A 20462-nucleotide genomic window follows, 5' to 3' on the forward strand; every position below is an offset into this window, starting at 1 on the left:
AAAAAGAGGCGGGGTGTGGGCGCTCTGGGGGCATGGCCAGAGGCCTCCGAAGGCCTGCTAGGCCGGCAGATCGCGCGCCGGCACTCGGCCAGCGCGCACAACCTACTCCTGCCCAGAGACAGGCGCAACTTAAATAATAAAGGTGAGGGGGGATTTAGGTAGGGCTGGGGGGCAGATTAGATAGGGGAAGGTGGGGGGGGTGAAAGGAAAGTTCCCTCCGAGGCCGCTCCGATTTTGGAGCGGCCTCGGAGGGAATGGGGAAAGCCATCGGGGCTCCCCTAGGGCTCAGCATACGCAAGGTGCACAAGTGTGCACTTCCTCGCGCGCGTTGACTCTGGATTTTATAACATGCACGTGGCTGCGCGTGCATGTTATAAAATCGGGTGTAGATTTGTGCACGCCGGTTTGCTGGCACAAATCTACGCCCGCGTATAGGTTTGAAAATCTGACATTAAGGAATTAATCTATGTCATGGGCCAACTCAGGGACTCCATGTGTTGGTTGCACTCCCATGACAATCTGGCCAAGGGGTTTTCCCTTCCAAATTTATTCCCACCAAATTATACTGACAACAGATGCCTCTATCCTGGGCAGGAGAGTTCATTCTCAAGGGATTCACATCCAGGCCCCTGGTATATTTAGGAAAGATACAACATCATCTTCCTAGAACTAGGGATAATGATGAACACTCTAAAGACTTTCAGAGATTGTGTAGCCAACAAAATTGTCCTGATGCAAACAGACAATCAGATAATTATGTTCTATCTGAACAAGAAGGGAGGAACAGGATAACTTCTTTTGTGTCAGGAAACTGTCAGGTCATGGAACTGAGTAATCTTTCATGGGAAAATCCTAATATCCAAATATCTGGCAGGGAGAAAAAGATATCCTGAGAGAAAAATGTGGTTAGATTCTAGACCCCTACAAGTGGTCTCTGGATCAGATAGTAGCCAACAAGATATTTCTCAAATGGAAAACACCCAATTTAGATTTCTTTACAACTGCTCTGGTCCAAAGCTTCTATTTTAGGAGCACATAAGAAGTCAGATTAGCATCAGATGCATTCTCCCTTCACTATGGGAAGTCTTCTGTATGCATATCCTCCAGTTCTCCCCTGAATGTGAAGATTTTAATAAACTCAGAGACCAAAGTTTATTATTGTTATTGTTCCTTTTTGACTGATAGTTTTTGTTTCTGCTTCTTCTAGAGTTATCCATTAGGAAGCCAATCCATTTGGAGAATTCTCCAACTTCAATCATGCAGAATCAATGAACTCTATTAAATCTCAACATCTAGTTTTTGTCTGGATGTTGAGAACAAAATGACTTGTTCCTTTATTTTCTCCAATAAGGTATCTCATATTCTTCTGGCTTCTACGGAGAAATATAACAGAAAAATTTATGGATTTAAATGGAGGTTTTCCATCTGGTGTAAAGGCAAGACCATAGATCTTTCACTTGCCCTACACAAAAACTATTTGAGTACCTTCTATATTTGTCTGAATCTAGCTATCGCCATTAGGGTTTACTTCAGTGTAGTTGGCATTTACCACCACCATATAGAAGGTAATCTGCTTTCTATACAACCTTTAACTGTTCGATTTATGCAGACCTTGCTTCAGTTGAAACCTTCCATTAAGCTACACTGCAGTGTCATGGGATCTCAATGTGGTATTTACCCAGCTTTGAGCCACATTGAGCCTCTGAACTCTTGTGAGCTCTGTTTTCTGACCTGAAAGGTCACATTTTTAGTGGCGGTCAGTTTAGCCCACAGTGACAATGCGCTTTCAGTCCTAGCAAAAATAACACAAGGCAGGTGGAACCTTATAGGCTAACAATTTTAATGAGGCATGCGTTTTCAAAGACAGAGTCTACTTCAGGCCTCTGGTTGATCTTCTCCAAGCTGTCATTGCCTGGTCTACTGCAAATGAAGAGGAGGTACGGTATTTAGGTAGAGTTCTACTTTAGAGAGACCAGGCAATCCAAAGCTTCTTTCTTCTGCCTGAAGTAGCCACTATTCCCTGTGGGTTGGGCTCTTAGGTGCAGGCACCCAGCAGGACTTTCCAAATGCAAGCAGAAACCAGAAAGAAGCTGAGATCAGGACTGGAGTAGGAGCCAGGAACAGATCTGACTAGGATCAACACCGAGGGCCAGGAAAGGAGCTGGAATCCAGATGCCATAGAAACCAAAAATCTTAGGAGATAGGCAGGCTACAGGATATCACAGAGTGAACTCTATGTGGACTGTTAAACCAGTAAAGGTGTGTCAGGCTAGAGCTCCTTATATATAACCTTCAATTTGGGACACACCTAATGCTAGTCCAATAGGAAGACACTAACTTTGCTTTACTTAACATTTTCTACAGGATTCTTGGTGAATCAAAGTTCCTGTAGATCCACTGCAAGATCCCCTGGCCTTGAAGACTCAAGTCTTAGGTATGATCCCTACTGGCCCTTAAAACACAGAATCCTACTTGACTACTTAATTGACTTAAGGATCAGCAGTCAAGCTACAGCTGATTTGAATCACTCCTACTGCAGTTTGTGCAGCTGGGAGGTGACATATCCCTCTCCATTGGTTAAAATGCAGTGTTTCTTAAGACTCTATATTAATTCCCATCATCTTCATTGTGGATAGTCACCCCCTTGCACTGCTAATTCAAAGCCTCAACATCACCTATTACATGTACGCAGATGATGTCCAACTGGTGATCCCCCTTGGCACAGATCAATAAGAAGCAATTGCAAAAACAACTGCCATTCAAAAATCTCAGAATGGTCTGCCAAAATAAGCTCAATCTAAGCCCCCAAAACTGACATCCTCTGGTTCCCCAAGCTCTCCATCCTAGCACCATGTCCTTCAATTTTTCTTCAATGGCACATTGCTACAAACCAGCTCCAATGTGAAGAGCACTGTCATCATACTCAACTCTTCCTTAACACTAAGAGGTCTTCATTCAGTCACTGTCTGGATAGCAATATTAGCCAGATAAATGTATATGGCTAAATTTGAAGGTATATTAAGTAATGCAGCTGTACTATTGAACATAGCTGGCTAACTTTAGAAAAGTTCTTTGGTCTGATGAGACTTACCCCCTCATTTATCAAAATGCGCTAAGTTGTTTTCGCATGCGTTAAGGGCTTATCACATGTGAAAATGCCTTTAATGCATGCAATAGCACCATATCGTATGGTGAGATGCAAATCCGAAAAAGAGGGGGAGTTAGGGGTGGGCTTACAATTTTGTGAAGTCCTATTGCATAGCTTTAATGCCGATTTTAGCTACAATGTTTTCAGTAGTATTAAGTGCCAACTACTAAATCAACCAGATGGTGAAACTTGATTGTTATTATTGGATCCGTTGGTTAATATAATCAAATTATAATAATACACCAACACTCATCCATATATTTTCAATTTTGGATGCTCTCACTCTGATGCCAACAAAATTATACTTTTAGTAAAATGACCATCACACTAGGCATCATCGTATTAGCTTACGCTTTTAGACTAGCCTTACGATTAATCATAGGTTATTGAGTGGAAAATCCAGCAATAATACTTTTTTTCAAGTCTTTTTTTTATGCAATTAAAACTTCAAATATTAAAGTACTTAACAGCTAAATCTGTATCAATACTCGGATTGATTCTTGATTCTTGATGGTCGATCAGCTCCAAATTCTTCCTTTTTTTTTTTTTTAGCTTACCTGGCTAACATCAAGCTAGGTGGAGAGAACACTGCACAAATCTCATCTTTGAAGGTCATCAAATATTCACAAGAGACCACTGTTCTGTTCGTACGTCTCACTTTGAATGGCAAAGTGGCCCCTAATACCCTACACTACTACACTAATATTTAAACCTCATCTCGAGTTATTGGTGGGCCTCCCATAGGGATATAAATACCTATCTAGGGAAATGCCATTATGGCTAGTCTCTCTCTCTCTCTCTCTCTCTCCCCAATTAAAAATGGTCCCCCAGTGGTTGTATGCAGGACATACAACAGGTCTGGCACTTATTGCAAAGTGTGAAAACATGATCACAATTTGCGCTAACTTAGCTCTTCACATAGGTAATTAGCACAAATTGTGATAAACTGTCTATTAGCATAAAAAATTCCCCTTTTGCTATCGCATGCGATACTTATCGCATTTTGATAAATCCAGGCCTTAGTCAGTTAAGGTATCCGGCTAATTCTGAATATTAGTTAATTGGATAACATACGGGCCGATACAGTAAAAACGCGGGAGAGCAGGCGAACGCCCACTCTCCCAGCGCACGCACAGACCACTCTCCTGTGCGCGCAGTTCAGTATTTAAATTTATTTTAATTAGGGACGGTGGTAAATGGAGGCGCTAGGGACACTAGCGGGTCCTAGCGTCTCTTTTTTGACAGGAGCGGCAGCTGTCAGCGAATTTAACAGCCGGCGCTCAATTTTGTCGCCGTCGGTTCTCGAGCCCGCTGAAAGCCATGGGTTCGGAAACTGGACGCCGGCAAAATTGAGCATCCGGTTTTCGGCTCGCGAGCTGCGGGCCCATTTAAAAATTTTTTTTTTTACTTTTTTAACTTTTGGGGCCTCCGACTTAATATCACCATGATATTAAGTCGGAGGGTGAACAGAAAAGCAGTTTTTACTGCTTTTCTGTGCACTTCCCCGGTGCCGACAGAAATTAGCGCCTACCTTTGGGTAGGCGCTAATTTCTTAAAGTAAAATGTGCGGCTTGGCTGCACATTTTACTTAGTGAATCGCACGGGAATACCTAATAGGGCCATTAACATGCATTTGCATGTTGCTGGCGCTATTAGGTTCAGGGGGGTTGGACGTGCATTTTGGACGCGCTATTATCCCTTACTGAATAAGGGGTAAAGCTAGCGCATCCAAAATATGCGTCCAAATGCTGGCTAACAGTGCGCTCCGTCAGAGCGCACTGTACTGTATCGGCCCCATAGCCAGCTAATGTAACTCCTCCCAGAAATGCTCCTGGAATATCCCTAGCTTAGCTGGCTATATTTTAGCCTAATAATAAGAAATCCAGCTAAAATATAGCCAGCTAAGTACCTAAGTATTCATTTAGCTGGATAAATTCTTTGTTATCCATCTAAATGCTTTTGAATATGGACTTCCCAAAGACCAAATATCATCTATGACCAAAGCAACCTTTTGGCAACTACATTACATTCATCATATATCAAAATTCCTTCCCCCCATCGACTTTGTTACTGTGGCCCTACATTCTCTCCTGCTTAGACAACTGTTACTCTTTATATGTTTGTCTCCTATAAAAATATATCTCAAAACTTCAGCATGTTTAGAACTCAGCCACTAGTCTCATTGCACACTGCAGTTTGACAGTCCACATCTCACTTATACTGGCTGATATGCACTGACTCCAAATCCAGTATAGTTTCAGGGTCAAACTGCTTCTTGTCACCTTCAAAGCACTGCAAAACCAAGGACTAATCATGTCTATGCAGATGTCATTCCACCATAGCCCTGTGGCTCTCACAGAAGAACAGCCTGCAGACACCATATCCCAAGGAAGTTATGCTTGTTTGTATTTATTTATTTATTTATGTAAAATATTTCTAGCCCGCACCCTCCAAATAGGTTGGGGTGGGTTATAAAATGTACATACAAAGTATACATTAAACAAGTAAAATAAGCACAACTTAACAATGCTGCCATATCATTGCCTGAGAAACTGTCCTATAGGATAGAGGCTGTATGAGGAAAGACACTCTTTTCTGTGGTGCATTCTACCACTGGAACTTGCTCCTTCCTAACATATACCTGGCAGCAGATAAGTAGTCTAGTGGTTAAACAGCAGGCTCATAACCAAGGAAGCCAGTGCTCAAATCCCACTGTGAATCCTTGTGAGCTTGGGCAAGTCATTTCACCCTCCATTGCCTCAGGGACCAACTTATATTGTAAGCCATGTGGAGACAGCAAAAATGCCTAATGTAGCTTACCTTAAGCTACAATAAAAAGAAGTATGAGCTAAATAAACTCATTAAATAAATGACCTTTAGCAAGCTCCTGAAGACCTGGCTTTTCATGTAACTCTTGCCCACCATGGCCACTTTATCTTTAACATACCCCCGTGATACCTCAGGTTTCATGTTGCTGCAACTGTGCAAAACTTGCATATCACATCTTCAAATGCTTGTATTGGAATCTGTTTGCAATCATGCTCTTTATAACTGTCTGCTGCTTGCTCTCCTGCTTTTTGTAACTATATTACTGTAAACCATATGCTTTCATCTCTTCCATCTTATTACTGCTCTTTGTAACCAATTTTGTAGCTGTAATCCACTCTGAGCATAGAAAGTGAGGAATATAAATCTAATAAATGAATGAATGGATTGCTGATTTCATGGTATCCCTGATTCGTAAAACTGAACTATGATATGACAGCAAACTCAGGGGGTCATTCATCAAATTGCATTAGGGCATTATCACAGGCATTAGGACCCTAATGCCCATGATAACACCATAACACATGGGATAAATAATGCATTGTAAGATGCTTATGCAAATTTTAAAAAATTAGTAAAGTGGGTGGAGTATGGAAGAAGTAAATGAAAATAAGGAGTGCTTAGCATGCATTATGCTATTGTACGCAAAATTATCATGGGATTTAATGCCAGAAATAACTACACCTTTTTTCCTGGCATTATGACTGAAACAAGATATGGATATTTATTTATCACAAATGTGATTTTGGGAGAGGAGAGAGAGAGAGGAAGAGCCTCTGAGGAGGCACTAATAATAGTCAACTTTTTATACCACTGTAAGAGGGGTCATTCTGAACTCAGGGTTAGCTTTTGGTGGTGGGCTAGGTTTTGGCGGGAAGTTTTAGATGCCCAGAGATATGAACAGTACAGTTATCATCAGTGAAGATTTTATGTGATTTGGAGTGATGAAAGGTATAAAAAGAAGAGATTTGTACAATGTACTCTTGACCTAGCTTGATGCACTCTCTACCTAGCTGCTATAAATCTAGGTCAAGAATACAATGTACAAATCTTATCTCTGTGTACCTTTCAACAATCCAAATCACATAAAATCTTCACAGATGTCTACTGTGCTGTTCGTACCTCTGACTGTGCATGTAAAACTGTCCCCCAAAACCTAGGTCACTACCAAAACCTCACCCCGAGTTACTAGTTGCCCCTCTTACAGTGGTATAAATAGTTTACTTATATTAAATCCTTATAAAAAGTATCTCTCTCTCTCACTCTCTCTCTCCATCCTAATCATATCACAGATGCAAAATGATGAATCTAGGCCTCATTCATGTCCAATTGCATATCTTAATGTCCTGGGTGGACTATTCTCGGTTTAGGTAAAATCAGATGTCTGTGGGTCTTTTTGAATAACTGAACAACTGAATATAGGTGCACTTTTTAACTTCTAATTTGTTGTGTTTGTTTTTAGAAGAGATTGAAGAATGTTGGCCGCTTCATGTAAAACATTATTGAGTGATATCCCCTGAAGAAGGTTGCTCTCGGCAATCGAAACATGATTCATGTCGGGAATGATTTAATGTGATATCCTACGAGGCATCGGCTAAGTATTCCTTTCTCTAAAAAGTTTTGTATTTGGGAAACCTTCAATTTTAATGTTGGTGGGAAGCATAGCTTTTGTTTCACATTTATAACCTTTTTTAGGGAAGTTTGGAAATAAAATTGTGGTGAAAAATCAAGAAATTCTAATTAGGTTGAGTACTGATATGAGCAAATGACGATAAGTGATTAAATATTATATGCTGCTTTGTAAGCTGATTAAGGCTTGTGGCCCATTGTGAGGCGAGAGGCCGCGGATTGAAACTTCAAAGCAAAGATTTTTATGATATTGTCATTTGCCTATGATTCAGTTAAAGTTGTGAATTGGACAGTTGATCCTTTTCTCTCTCTTGTTTTGGTTAGTGAAGAGGTTATTGCATAAAATGTTAGCCCATTTTTACATTACAATTTTGCTTTGTTAGCCTGGAGACTAATTCAAGGCAATAGGAATCCAAAATTTTAAGATTAGGCTTCTAATTTGTGTTCCCTGCTTTGTTATAAGGGTAGTTAAGGACAAATAAAATTATTCACCTTAAATTTAGGATGTTATGTTCCAGAATGTTGCCTAAAAAATAAAGGAAAAGCAATTGCTTAGATTAAGAGCCTCTTCTAAGAAATATATGTAGAAGGAGATACTTTTTATAGTTATGAAGGAACAGAAGAAATACATAAATTATTAGACACAGAGAATAAAGTTTATGCAGTGTGCTTTTTTCCTCATTGAAAATGAGGAACTGGAGCTTGTACTGTATTTAGTCAGTCTGCTAGCTCCATTTGCTAATACTGAAATAATTAAATAAAAAATGGTTTAAAATTCAAAACCTTATTTTAAACAATAAAAGAGAAAAATGTGGCTGATGAGTACCTATTGCTGGTCAATATGTAAATGATTTGTTTTGTTTGGTTTAGTTTCTTTCAACTAACTATGACCTGGATTCATCATTCCTCGCAGAATGATGAATCCTTTGAAAATGGGGCTGGGCCCGCGAAAGCCCACAGCCTTCACACCACGGCATTGTGCCGGCTGCCGGCTTTCACACCAAATAGCGCCACCATGAAAGGTGGTGCTATTCATTGTGCTACTGCCGCGATAATGTTAGTAACATTATCACCGGCAGCGAAGACACCACCGACTCTGCCCCTCCACCTAATTTGCATTCTATCGCATGCAAAAAGGCCCTTTTTGCATGCAATAAGCCTTTGATAAATGACCCTCTATAATTTGTAGTCTGTTTGAGTATATGTTTTATATTAAGATTCAAACAGTTGCTTCTGTGCTCTGAACCATCCGGAAGAATGGACAGGAAATACTGGAACCAGTGAAATTGTCATAAGAAAATAAGTGTGGAACATATTTTGCTTGTTGTTAGGAAATATAGTCTGTTCATTGTCATAAAGTTTGGATGCATCCTTATTTAATTCCATTGATTATTGTGCTTTTTTGATTTTGGACAGGAGCAAAGGGTAGGAAGTCAACTAACAATTAGCCTTATTCAAAGTGAAAACCTGGAGTTGAAGGAGTTATTCAGGAAAGGGTGGGATTTCAATTTACAAATACTTTGGACTTTAAATTTACTATTCATTTTGATGCTAACAGTCTTTCTTTTCTTTACATTATTATTTTTAAGGAGCCGCACACCAGCCACACCTCATTCTACCAATGTAAACCAATGAAGCAGAATAATTTCTTTTGCTTCCAGGGTCATCATCCTAGAAAGTTGAAGAGAAGGATGCTTATATCAATTTTTATAATTTTGACAAATCTATACTAATTTATGTGATTTTTAAGATCAAGTCACAAGACTTGTCCAGGAGGTTATATGAACTATCCTATTAAAGCTGTCAAACATGCCTGCCAACATTCTTTATTTTCTAATCATCAGCTTTTTCTTTTATATCGACAAGTCTGAAGATAGATTAAGATATGTCTTATATTACTCCATCTGATCATCAGAGATAATAGCATCTATTCAGAAGTACTGCTATGCTATTTTTATTGAACCTCCTTGTATTGTTTTTCAGAGGGCATAATCTGAGAGCATGATTATCAATTTTACCATGCTGCCAATGTGCTCTTCAGAAGACACTTCTTTTCTTGGTCATCAAGCATGTCATACCTGTCCATTTTATTCTTTGACCATCTTGGAAACAATAAGGATGCACCTCAGTTTTGGAATAGACTATAAATTGCACACAAACATGTATCATGGATTTTGTTTTATCACCGTTTATGATTTATATTATTATTTATCCAAGTAACAAGATTTATATTGGGCAGACAAAATGTCCAATTAAAACCAAGTTAATTGAACATTGGAGTTGCTTATAGACCCAGAAGCTTCAGGCACCAATGGGTTTACACTGTGTTGAGTTAGGACACACTTGTGTTGACATATTGGACTATAATAAAACATAGAGCATGGAACATTTGAGGAGAGTGGAGGTGGGAAGATAATCTAGGAAAATTGAATTTTCATAAGCAGTTCTGGATATTCACTCTCATTGTACAACCAGTACATCTCAATAATATTTTTATTTTATACTTTATTTTCAGGCTGTTTCAAGTTTTTAGTGATATCAGTGTCTATTTTGACATCTGACACTGGTGCATTACTTGATGGTCATTGCCTAATAGCAGGGCTGCATGTACAAATAATCTAATTGGAGAATTTCGATTTAAATAATCTTTGTATCCTATCCATAGAAAGTTGGGCAATCAAGGAGCTATATATCTCCTTGTTTTCATTCAGTGTTGAATAAGTCATAATTCCCCTGATGCAGCAGATACAAAACATGGAACTGTGTCAGGACTGAAAGCTGTTATAAAACATTGGAGCTGCAAGCTGTTATACGATGCTGGGGCTGCAAGCTGTTATCCAACATTAAACAGTATTAGGTGAACTGTTTATATTGCATATGGAAATTTTATGAAAAATATTATGTGAAAGCTTTAAATGGACCTATTATTATAATTAGAGACCAATAACAGCACAATTAATATAGATTCCATGTATGCTGGTCCTTTAATATGGACATATTTCACTTGTTTTGCACTAAAGAATTTGCTTGCAATGGCATATTATTTTGATAAAGAAATACAAGGATAATTGCTTCGCTATAGTATTCTGTTTACTGATGAGATTCAGTTAGGTGTTAAAATAAAAGATGACTAGGCCTCCATCATTTATATTTTTAACAACTGTCTTTCAGGATTAGCCCAATGGCTCAGCAAACAGAAACAAACACAACCCATCCAAATCAGAGCTTATTTATGTAAGTCAGTCTGGATGACTTTTGTTATCCCCACCCTCCATTTCAGAGACCACCATGAGCCCTCATCATTTCTAAGTATTTTGGGAGGCCATCTTGACCACCGATTCTCAGTAGAAACTCAAATCTCCTCTATGGTGATGTCTACAATCTTCATTTATATCAATTTTGACAATTACACACCTTCTAAAATACACATCTGGGGGTAGATATTCAAAGATAACATCTAAGTAAGTTAGCCGGATAAGACTTATCTGACTAACTTACAAAGGATATTTAGCATCATGGTTGTACTACTGAAGTGAATATCCCCGTAAAAATCTCTAGTTGGCTGAATAAGTCTTATCCGGCTAACTTTAGATCTGCTATAGAGCAGGTTTAACTTATTTGGTTAACTTAACTGGATAAGTTTAAATATTGCTACTTATCCAGCTAAGTTAACCAGATAAGTAGCTCCTCCCTGAAATGCCCATTTTCTGCCCACCACTTACCTGAATAAGTATTTATCTGGTTAAGTACTTATCAGATTAAATGCTGACCACTGAATGGAGCCGGATATTCAACCGCTATCAATTATCTGGATAAGTGGCACAGAATATCATGTGATCTAGCTACTATCATTTACTGTCTGATTTCCAATCAAAGTGACTATTGCGATTCTCAATGCCATAGTATTTCATAGGGATGTGAATCGTTTTTCAACGATTAAAATTATCGTCCGATAATTTTAATATCGTCTTAAATCGTTATAGAACACAATACAATAGAAATTCTAACGATTTATCGTTAAAAATCGTTAAATCGGGGGGCGCTGTTCGCCGCGAGACAAGATGGCCGCCTGATTCTCCGGCTCCCGTTCCCCCTCCACGAAAAACACTCGAAATATCGCCTTATTTTAGGCTTGGAGATACAAGAGTTTGTTATTAGCACTCCTTATCCTGGGCAGATGGCCACAATTAAAAGAAGTAATCTCAGGAAATTCTATTTCACTCGCGCAGCGACGGAGCTGAAAAAGTCGGGCCTCGACATGGCGGGCATTGAAGACGGTGCAGAGCAGGAGGGAGACATGGAGGCTCCTCTGCTTTCACCTCAGGCAAGTTTAAATACAACACCTTCGATAGCTGACTTGCCTACGAAAACCCTCATGCGAGACTGGTTCATAGATTTAAGATCTGAACTTAAAGCCAATAAGGAGGAGCTGCTAGCATCCTTCTCAGAGCTGCGTGAAGATTTTCTCTCGCTAGGCCGCAGAGTGGACGAAATTGATTTGAGAGTCGAGGAGCACGACTTTAATATAAAAGATCTGGCGACACAATCTAACGAATCTCGGACAGAACTTGTAGCGATTGCAGAAAAACTCGAGGACCTGGAAAACAGGTCTCGTCGATGCAATATTTGGCTCAAAGGCATTCCTGAGACCCCAGCTTTTGCAGATAGCATGGCCACGGCGCGCAATTTTTGCTCTCATTTATTGCTACAGCCGAAACCCACGACCAGTGACGGATCCGCTGGAAACCTGGAGGCGGAGAAGAGCGCGGCTCATTCTTCGCTTACAATAGAGAGAGCCCACCGTGCATTAGGGAACCGTAGAGACAATAAAGCCAGAGACATAGGGGCGGATTTTAAGAGCCCTGCTCGCGTAAATCCGCCCGGATTTACGCGAGCAGGGCCCTGCGCGCCGGTAAGCCTATTTTACATAGGCCTACCGGCGCGCGCAGACCCCGGGACTCGCGTACGTCCCGGCGTTTTCGGAGGGGGGCGTGTCGGGGGCGTGTCGGGGGGCGGGCCCGGTCGTCGCGGCGTTTCGGGGGCGTGTCGGGAGCGTTTTGGGGGCGGGGTACGGGGGCGTGGCTACGGCCCGGGGCGGTCCGGGGGCGTGGCCGCGCCCTCCGTACCCGCCCCCAGGTCGCGGCCCGGCGCGCAGGAGGCCCGCTGGCGCGCGGGGATTTACGTCTCCCTCCGGGAGGCGTAAATCCCCCGACAAAGGTAAGGGGGGGGTTTAGACAGGGCCGGGCGGGTGGGTTAGGTTGGGGAAGGGAGGGGAAGGTGAGGGGAGGGCAAAGGAAAGTTCCCTCCGAGGCCGCTCCGATTTCGGAGCGGCCTTGGAGGGAACGGGTTAGGCAGCGCGGCTCGGCGCGCGCCGGCTATACAAAATCAATAGCCTTGCGCGCGCCGATCCAGGGATTTTAGTGGATACGCGCGGCTCCGCGCGTATCTACTAAAATCCAGCGTACTTTTGCTTGAGTCTGATGCGCAAGCAAAAGTAGGCTGATCGCGCTTCTTTTAAAATCTACCCCATAGTGATTAACTTCAGCAGCTTTACCTGAAAGGAACGGCTACTGGCTATAGCTCGCACACAGCGTGTCTGGAATTGGAAGGATGCCGAGGTGGCAGTTTTTCAGGATCTGGCGGCGAGCACTCTGAAAAAGAGATTTGATCTACGGCCAGCTACAGATGCGCTCCGCCAAGCCGAGATACGCTATCGGTGGAACTTTCCCTTTGCCTTAAGTTTTCAGCACGAGGGCAAGACTTACCGGGTAAAAAACATGGCGGAGGCGGCGGTGTCTTTGCAGGAAGCAGGGCTGAAATTCTCTCTACCGGAGCCGACCACTTCAGCGTCTAAATCTCGCACAACTTCAGCTCTGACTTGGCAAAAGGTTAATCGCAGCAAAAGAAGACCGAGATCTAATACTGACGTTATCCACGGGAACTTGTCTGACCAAGGCTGAGTGCAGGGACTCCCTACTAAGCAGATGCACGGCCATGAGGCTTTCTGTTCCAGAATTCGTATAATGATTGCAAGTTCTTATTCTGGGCACCTTTCTTCACTGTAGAAGGGTCAGATAATTGCCTGCTACATAACTCTTTAAAAGAGTGTTTCGTTTTATTGGTTTCGAGCGTTCTAATGTTTACATTTATTTGATTATTCTGATGAGGTGGGGGGGTTGGGGGGGTGGGGGGCCATTTTGGTATTGTTGGCGGGTCCTCCATTACTGATCCGTAGAAGGAGGGAGATGGATCTGTTTAGGAATAAAGGGTGGGATACTCGCTCTGCAAATACTGTGCTGTGGAATAGCAGAGTTCCATGTGTTCTAGGTTCTCGGGATGTGTTTGCTCAGCCAGCCTATTTACTGCCAGGCTGTACATTCCTTACAGTTAACCTACCAGATGCACAGAGTGTAATACGCTTTAGATATACATTTATTTTTATTATGTAACCTCATGTCTATTAAGATTGCCACGTTGAATGTTAAAGGTTTAAATTGTTATAGAAAGCGATATTTATTGCGAAAAGATTTACTTAGACTTAATATAACAATTGCTTTCTTACAGGAGACCCATATCAGGAAAAGGCATGAGCGTTTAATGGCTCTGAGGGGATATCCTCATGTCTTTCTAGCGGCGGCGAGCAAAGATTGTAAATATGCCGGGACGGGGATATTGATGGCATCATCCCTAACGTTTGATTTATTGGAAAAAATTATAGATGATAAAGGAAGATATGTATTCCTCAAAATTAGAATATGCGGAGCTATTTATTCACTCCTATCGATCTATGCCCCTAATAGTGAACAGGTGCCTTTTTATCACAAAATCCTACATCTGTTGGAGAATCATGGTGAGGGCTCTATTATTTGGGGGGGTGACTTTAATCTTATTCTTAATGATGATAAGGATACCTCTTATAAGAGATCACGAAGCCAGTTGTCCCTGAGTCTCAAGGCTCGAAAGATCGTGTTCTCTGCTATACATAAATACCATTTGTCCGATGTATGGCGCCATCATAACCCCACGTCCAGGTCTTATACTTTTTTTCTCAACCTCATACCTCGTATTCCCGTATTGATTTTTTTTTGGTTGATACATGTTTACTGGTGAAAATTCAACAGAGTGAAATAGAGCCTATAACTTGGTCGGACCATGGATTAGTGTGGGTATCCGTTGCAACTACAGCAGGCCAGGGGGGTCAGATCTTTTGGAGACTTAATAATTCATTGCTGCTCAAGGCTAGTTTTGTGCAAAAGCTATCCAGTTGCCTAAAAGAATATTACCAATTTAACCGAAATCCAGACATTAATGTCCCCTGCTTATGGGAATGCTCCAAGGCGGTGATACGCGGTGTTTGTATAGCGCAGGCAGCTGCTCTTAAAAAGGAGTGGGAACTAAAACGGAACAATTTAATGCTTACCATAGCAACATTAACTAAACGACATTTCCAATCCCAGTCTGACAAAATTTATCGTAGTTTAAATGAGGCTCACCTGCAGCTTAAAATGTTGGACGATGTTCAGCTAGCTCACAATCTAGAACGGACTAAACATGCATTTTACGAAGGGACTAATAAAGCAGGTAAATTCTTGGCAAGGCAATTGAAGGAGCAGGTTGTGCAGAGTTTAATCCCTAAAATAAAGGATTCTAGCGACAAAATCACGGTCGACCCCATAGAAATTAAGAAGTGCTTTTCTGAATTTTATGCATCTCTCTATGCAGCGAATGTGCAAATTAGTGAAACGGATATAGCCATGTACTTGCAGAACACGGACATCCCTGCTCTAACTGATCAGCAACAAATAGCTTTGGATGCTCCCATAAGCGAAGATGAAGTGTCCACAGTCATAAAATCGTTAAAAAATAATAAATCCCCAGGGTTGGACGGGTTGGCAGGTGAATACTATAAGAAACTTTCTGATAGTATAACCCCGCTCTTGACAGAATTCTTTAATGCCCTTAGGGATGGTGCTGGTTTGGTAGCACAATCAAATACTGCAGGAATCACAGTCCTCCCTAAGCCGGGCAGGGATCCTTCCATATGTAGTTCATACCGCCCAATCTCTCTGATTAATCAAGATTTAAAAATCTTAGTTCGTATTTTGGCATTGAGACTTAATAACTTTCTACCGGGTTTAGTTCATTCAGACCAAGTGGGCTTTGTGCCACAGCGTATGGCTGCGGACAATGTGAGAAAGATTCTAGATCTCATCTGGTGGGCAAAACGGGAAAACAACCCGATGGTCCTACTATCAATAGACGCCGAAAAGGCATTTGACATGGTGCATTGGCCGTTTTTGTTCCAAACTTTGCATAAGATGAACTTTGGCCCTTCCTTTGTACAATGGCTACGTCAACTATATACTAATCCACAGGCCCGGGTTAAAGTGAATGGAGGATATGGGGAGCGATTTATCATAGGAAGGGGTACCAGACAGGGCTGTCCACTCTCACCACTTTTATTTGCTTTATTTTTGGAGCCGTTCACTGCCAGAATACGTAGGGCTGATGACATTAAGGGAATACAGCTCCAGGATAGCAGATTTAAGCTCTCGTTATTTGCAGATGACATTATGCTCACTCTCACATCTCCCATGCAATCTCTTATAGGGGTGGAAAGGGAAATCTCGGATTTTAGTAGGGTCTCGGGATTCAAAGTGAACCTAGAAAAATCGGAGCTACTTAATGTTAATTTACCACCTAACGAGGTACAGCAGCTATCTACCCGTTTCCCATTTCGCTGGGCGAAGAAAGCACTCAAATATTTAGGGGTTCACATCAACGCCAATTTATCAGATTTATTTCAGTTAAATTATATCCCCTTATCCAAAAAAGTCGATAAGGACCTAGACAAATGGCATAGGGGGTTATTTTCCTGGCTTGGGCGCATTGCTATTATTAAAATGAACGTCTTGCCCAGGTTTTTATATTTATTTTCCACTTTACCCATTCTAATACCGCCCGTTTACCTGCGGAAGACTCAAAAGAAAATATTTGACTTCATTTGGCGCTGCCGGCCCCCTAGGGTGGCACGAAAAACTCTGTATCAGCACAAGAGACAGGGTGGTCTGGGTGTCCCTGATTTGGGAGCGTACTTTGCAGCGGCGCAATTGAAAGCTATTATTGATCTTGATCATGTATCGCATCCAAAACAGTGGGTGACAGCGGCGCAGGGGATGGTTGGAGCGATGCCGCTTACGGCCTTGCCTTGGCAGCCTAGACATACGTGGTTACATGTTGTTTGTCTTCCATGGTCTCTGGGAACCACTCTTAAAATATGGGATAAGTGGAAAGCACGGGTAGTAGGGGATCAACAATATTTCTATCACTCTGGTTTATATGATAATTTGGACTTCGTCATTGGCTCTCAATCAAGAGCTTTTCAACAATGGAAATCTTGGGGAATCTCCAGCATTGGGCATTTTCTGCAGGGGGGTGAAATTATATCTCTGGAGCTTATGTCAGCTAAATATTCTTTGCCTGCAGGTGCATATCTTCCATATGTGCAGGTACGGCACTTTATATTGGCTCTGCGCAATTCCAAGAAGCTTAGAATGAGTGGGTGACTCGCCAGAATGACGGCTACTGCCTGGAGTCAATACCCTTATTAAATAAACATACACAGGCTTACGGTGACTCCAACATCGCTCTAAGCTTCAACAGCAAGAGGAAATGTGGAAAAAAGGATTCACACTCACAAAGAGGGGAGTAGCTGGATTGTTACGGCGGTTACTACCCCAAATCAAATAAGCCTGATACTTCACTTTCAATGCATATACAGCAAAGTTCTCTGATTCAACGGCAGGGGAGAAGAAAAACTGATACTTCACACATCCAGCAGAGCTCTCTGCTTCAACGGCAGGGGAGAAGAAAAGAGGGTTCGCACTCACAAAGCGGGGAGTAGCTGGCTTGTTACGGCGGTTACTACCCCAAACCAAATGTGCCTGATACTTCACTTTCGATGCACATCCAGCATGGCTCTCTGCTTCAACGGCATGGGAGAAGACTTATACGTCACGCATATCCAGCATAGCTCCCTGCTTCAACGGCAGGGGAGAAGAAAAACAACCAATAAGGGCTAATAACATAGTCTGGGTAAAACAAATAAGCATGGGTGCAGCTTGCTTATTGCGGCGGCTACTACCCCTAATGAATCAAGCTAGATATTTCACTTGGATGCAGCTCCATCACTGCTCTCTACATTAAAGGTGGGGGTGGAAGGGAAATAGAACCAAGAGCTAAGAGAAACAGATAAGTATGAGAGAAAATATGTGTGAAGCTTGCTGGGCAGACTAGATGGGCCATTTGGTCTTCTTCTGCCGTCATTTCTATGTTTCTATGTTTCTATGTCTTTGTTTGAGCATTATTGTGCCCGAGCGGACTCATTGACGAAGGTCGTTTCTAAACTTTACGTGATGATTACTTATGAAGAGCGCAGGGACCTCAAGCATTATCGGAACTGGGAAACTGACTTGGGAGGGATACTTGAGGATTCCCAGAGAAATGTCATTCAGCAACGAGCTTCTAAGGGCATCCTTTTGGCAGCATTGCAAGAACATAATTATAAAATGATATATCGGTGGTATCTCTGCCCCGATAAACTACATGTTATGTATCCCTCCATTTCAGATCAGTGCTGGCGACAATGTGGTCTGTCTGGCTCTTTCATCCATATTTGGTGGGAGTGCCCAAATATTAAACCCTTTTGGAGTAACGTTCAAGGATGGGTGAACCAAGTTTTGCATACCCAGATTTCATTGACGCCATCCTCTGCTTTGCTGAATGTACCCATTGATGGTATTGATAAATTTCAGCAACGTTTATGCTTATATGTGCTCATAGCTGCTCGTTTATCCATTGCAAAACATTGGAAATCAATTGTTATTCCTCAATTAGGGGAACTATTAAGTCGATTGCAATATTATCGAAGGATGGATTATCTATCTGCAGTAATACATCTTAAACTATCAGCTCACACCCACACTTGGCTACCAGTTAAAGGGACGCTTTAAGTCTTTCGTTTTCTGAAACTTTCTTCATACTTGTTGTCGCTTTCCAAATATAATGCTTAAAGGGCAGTGATAATATTTGTATTGTCTTAACGTATACACGGTCATTATTACCTCTGTGGTAGTTAAATGGTATTGCTCTGGCTTGTATTCGTATACAATGATATCCTGCGATAATATCAACTGGGGTTGGCTGATGAAAACCATGGAACTATGAAAATGGACCTTGGTATTTATTGTTTCCAGGTACAATTACATATGATCCTAATCCACAGATCATGCACAGCGAGCGGGAGGGGAGGGTGGGTTGGGCTGTCAGGTTGGGGATGGGGGGGTTTACATGTTACTGAAAATGTTGTTAGCAGATGCAAGTTGTTTATGACGTTACCTAAATTTTGGTTTATCCATGGTTATGGGGTTGATACTTCACAAATTTTGTATCTTACATGACATTCAGGTTTTTGTATCTCCCATACTTTATTGTAACATGTTGAAAACTAATAAAAATTTAAATATAAAAAAAAAAAAAAATTGTTAAATCGTGTTAGTGCTGCAGCCAGAGCAGGTGAGCGGGGGCTGGGGGAAAGTTTGGGACTGTGAAATTTCGTCTCTCTCTCTGCTGGGGCTTGGATTGGGTTGGTTTGGTTTGGGACTGGGCGGCGAAGTGCGAGAAGCATTTTTTTTTTTGTGGATTGGGTTGGTTTGGGACTGGGTGGCTAAGTGCAAGAAGCAGTTTTTTTTTTTGTGGATTGGGTTGGTTTGGGACTGGGCGGCTAAGTGCGAGAAGCATTTTTTTTCTGTGGATTGGGATGGTTTGGGACTGGGCGGCTAAATTTCATTTCTCTCTGCTGGGGCTTGGATTGGGTTGGTTTGGGACTGTGAAATTTTGTCTCTCTCTGCTGGAGTTTGGCTTGGCTTGGATTGGATTGGGTTGGTTTGGTTTGGGACTGTGAAATTTCGTCTCTCTTCTCCGTCCGAAGGAGGGTGCTTTGTTGCGCTCCCTGCCTCCGATCGCTGGCTGCTGGGGCTTGCTGGCGCCGGGCGCTCAAGGCAGCGGGGTCTGTAGGAGAGCCATCCACTTCCTGGTACCTGTCATTTCAAACGTCATTTGAAATGACGTTTGAAATGACAGGTACCAGCACACCCAGGATACTGTATAAGTGCTGTATAGCGCCTATACAGTAAAATGGATTGCGCTTCATGGACGCGCGTTGGACGCGGCTTGCATTTGCATGCCATTTAAATACAGTATCGAGCGGTAGGTGATCCGAACTGTGCATGCAGAAAAAGCGGGTGCACCGGGCACTAATGCACCTCTTTCTACTGCACCTTACTGTATCGGCCCGTAAGACAGGTGAGGAAGGAGAACCCAGGATGGGGGCTGTGAAGTATGCTAGGCAGGGTCTTGCAAAGCAGAGAGGGGAATGAAAGAGGTGAGATGCTAGGTGTGGAGAATAAGGTGAGATGCTAGGCTGGGGAGAATAAGGTGAGATGCTAGGCTGTGGTGGGGGAGAATGAGATGAGATGCTATGATGGGATGGGTGGGGGCATATGAAGTGAGATATTTGGAAAGGAGCTCACTGTTTGTCAGCCAATTTGTCTGTAGAAATGTGTTTATTTTATTGGTTTTATTCAGATTATGTATGTTTTAAACTGTAAACCGTTTTGACTAAATTTTTATTTGTAAAGGCGGTATACAAACATTTCCAAGTAAATAAATAAATAAATAGTAAATATTTCAGTGGGGTGGTGGGGTGGAGTGAATGAGGTGATATACTAGGCTGGGCTGGAGGAGAATGAGGTGAGATGCTGGGGTGGGGGAGAATGTTGTGAGGGCTAAGGAGAGGGGG

At 42.0% G+C, this 20462-nt stretch overlaps 1 long non-coding RNA gene across 1 annotated transcript in view; it reads right to left on the reverse strand.

The window, feature by feature from the left end:
- LOC115086071 overlaps nt 1-20462 on the reverse strand; it is a 91761-nt gene that overhangs the window by 46030 nt on the left and 25269 nt on the right. The window lies entirely within an intron of this gene.

This window comes from Rhinatrema bivittatum, chromosome 2, assembly GCF_901001135.1.
Source record: "Rhinatrema bivittatum chromosome 2, aRhiBiv1.1, whole genome shotgun sequence".
Taxonomy (NCBI): Eukaryota; Metazoa; Chordata; class Amphibia; order Gymnophiona; family Rhinatrematidae; genus Rhinatrema; species Rhinatrema bivittatum.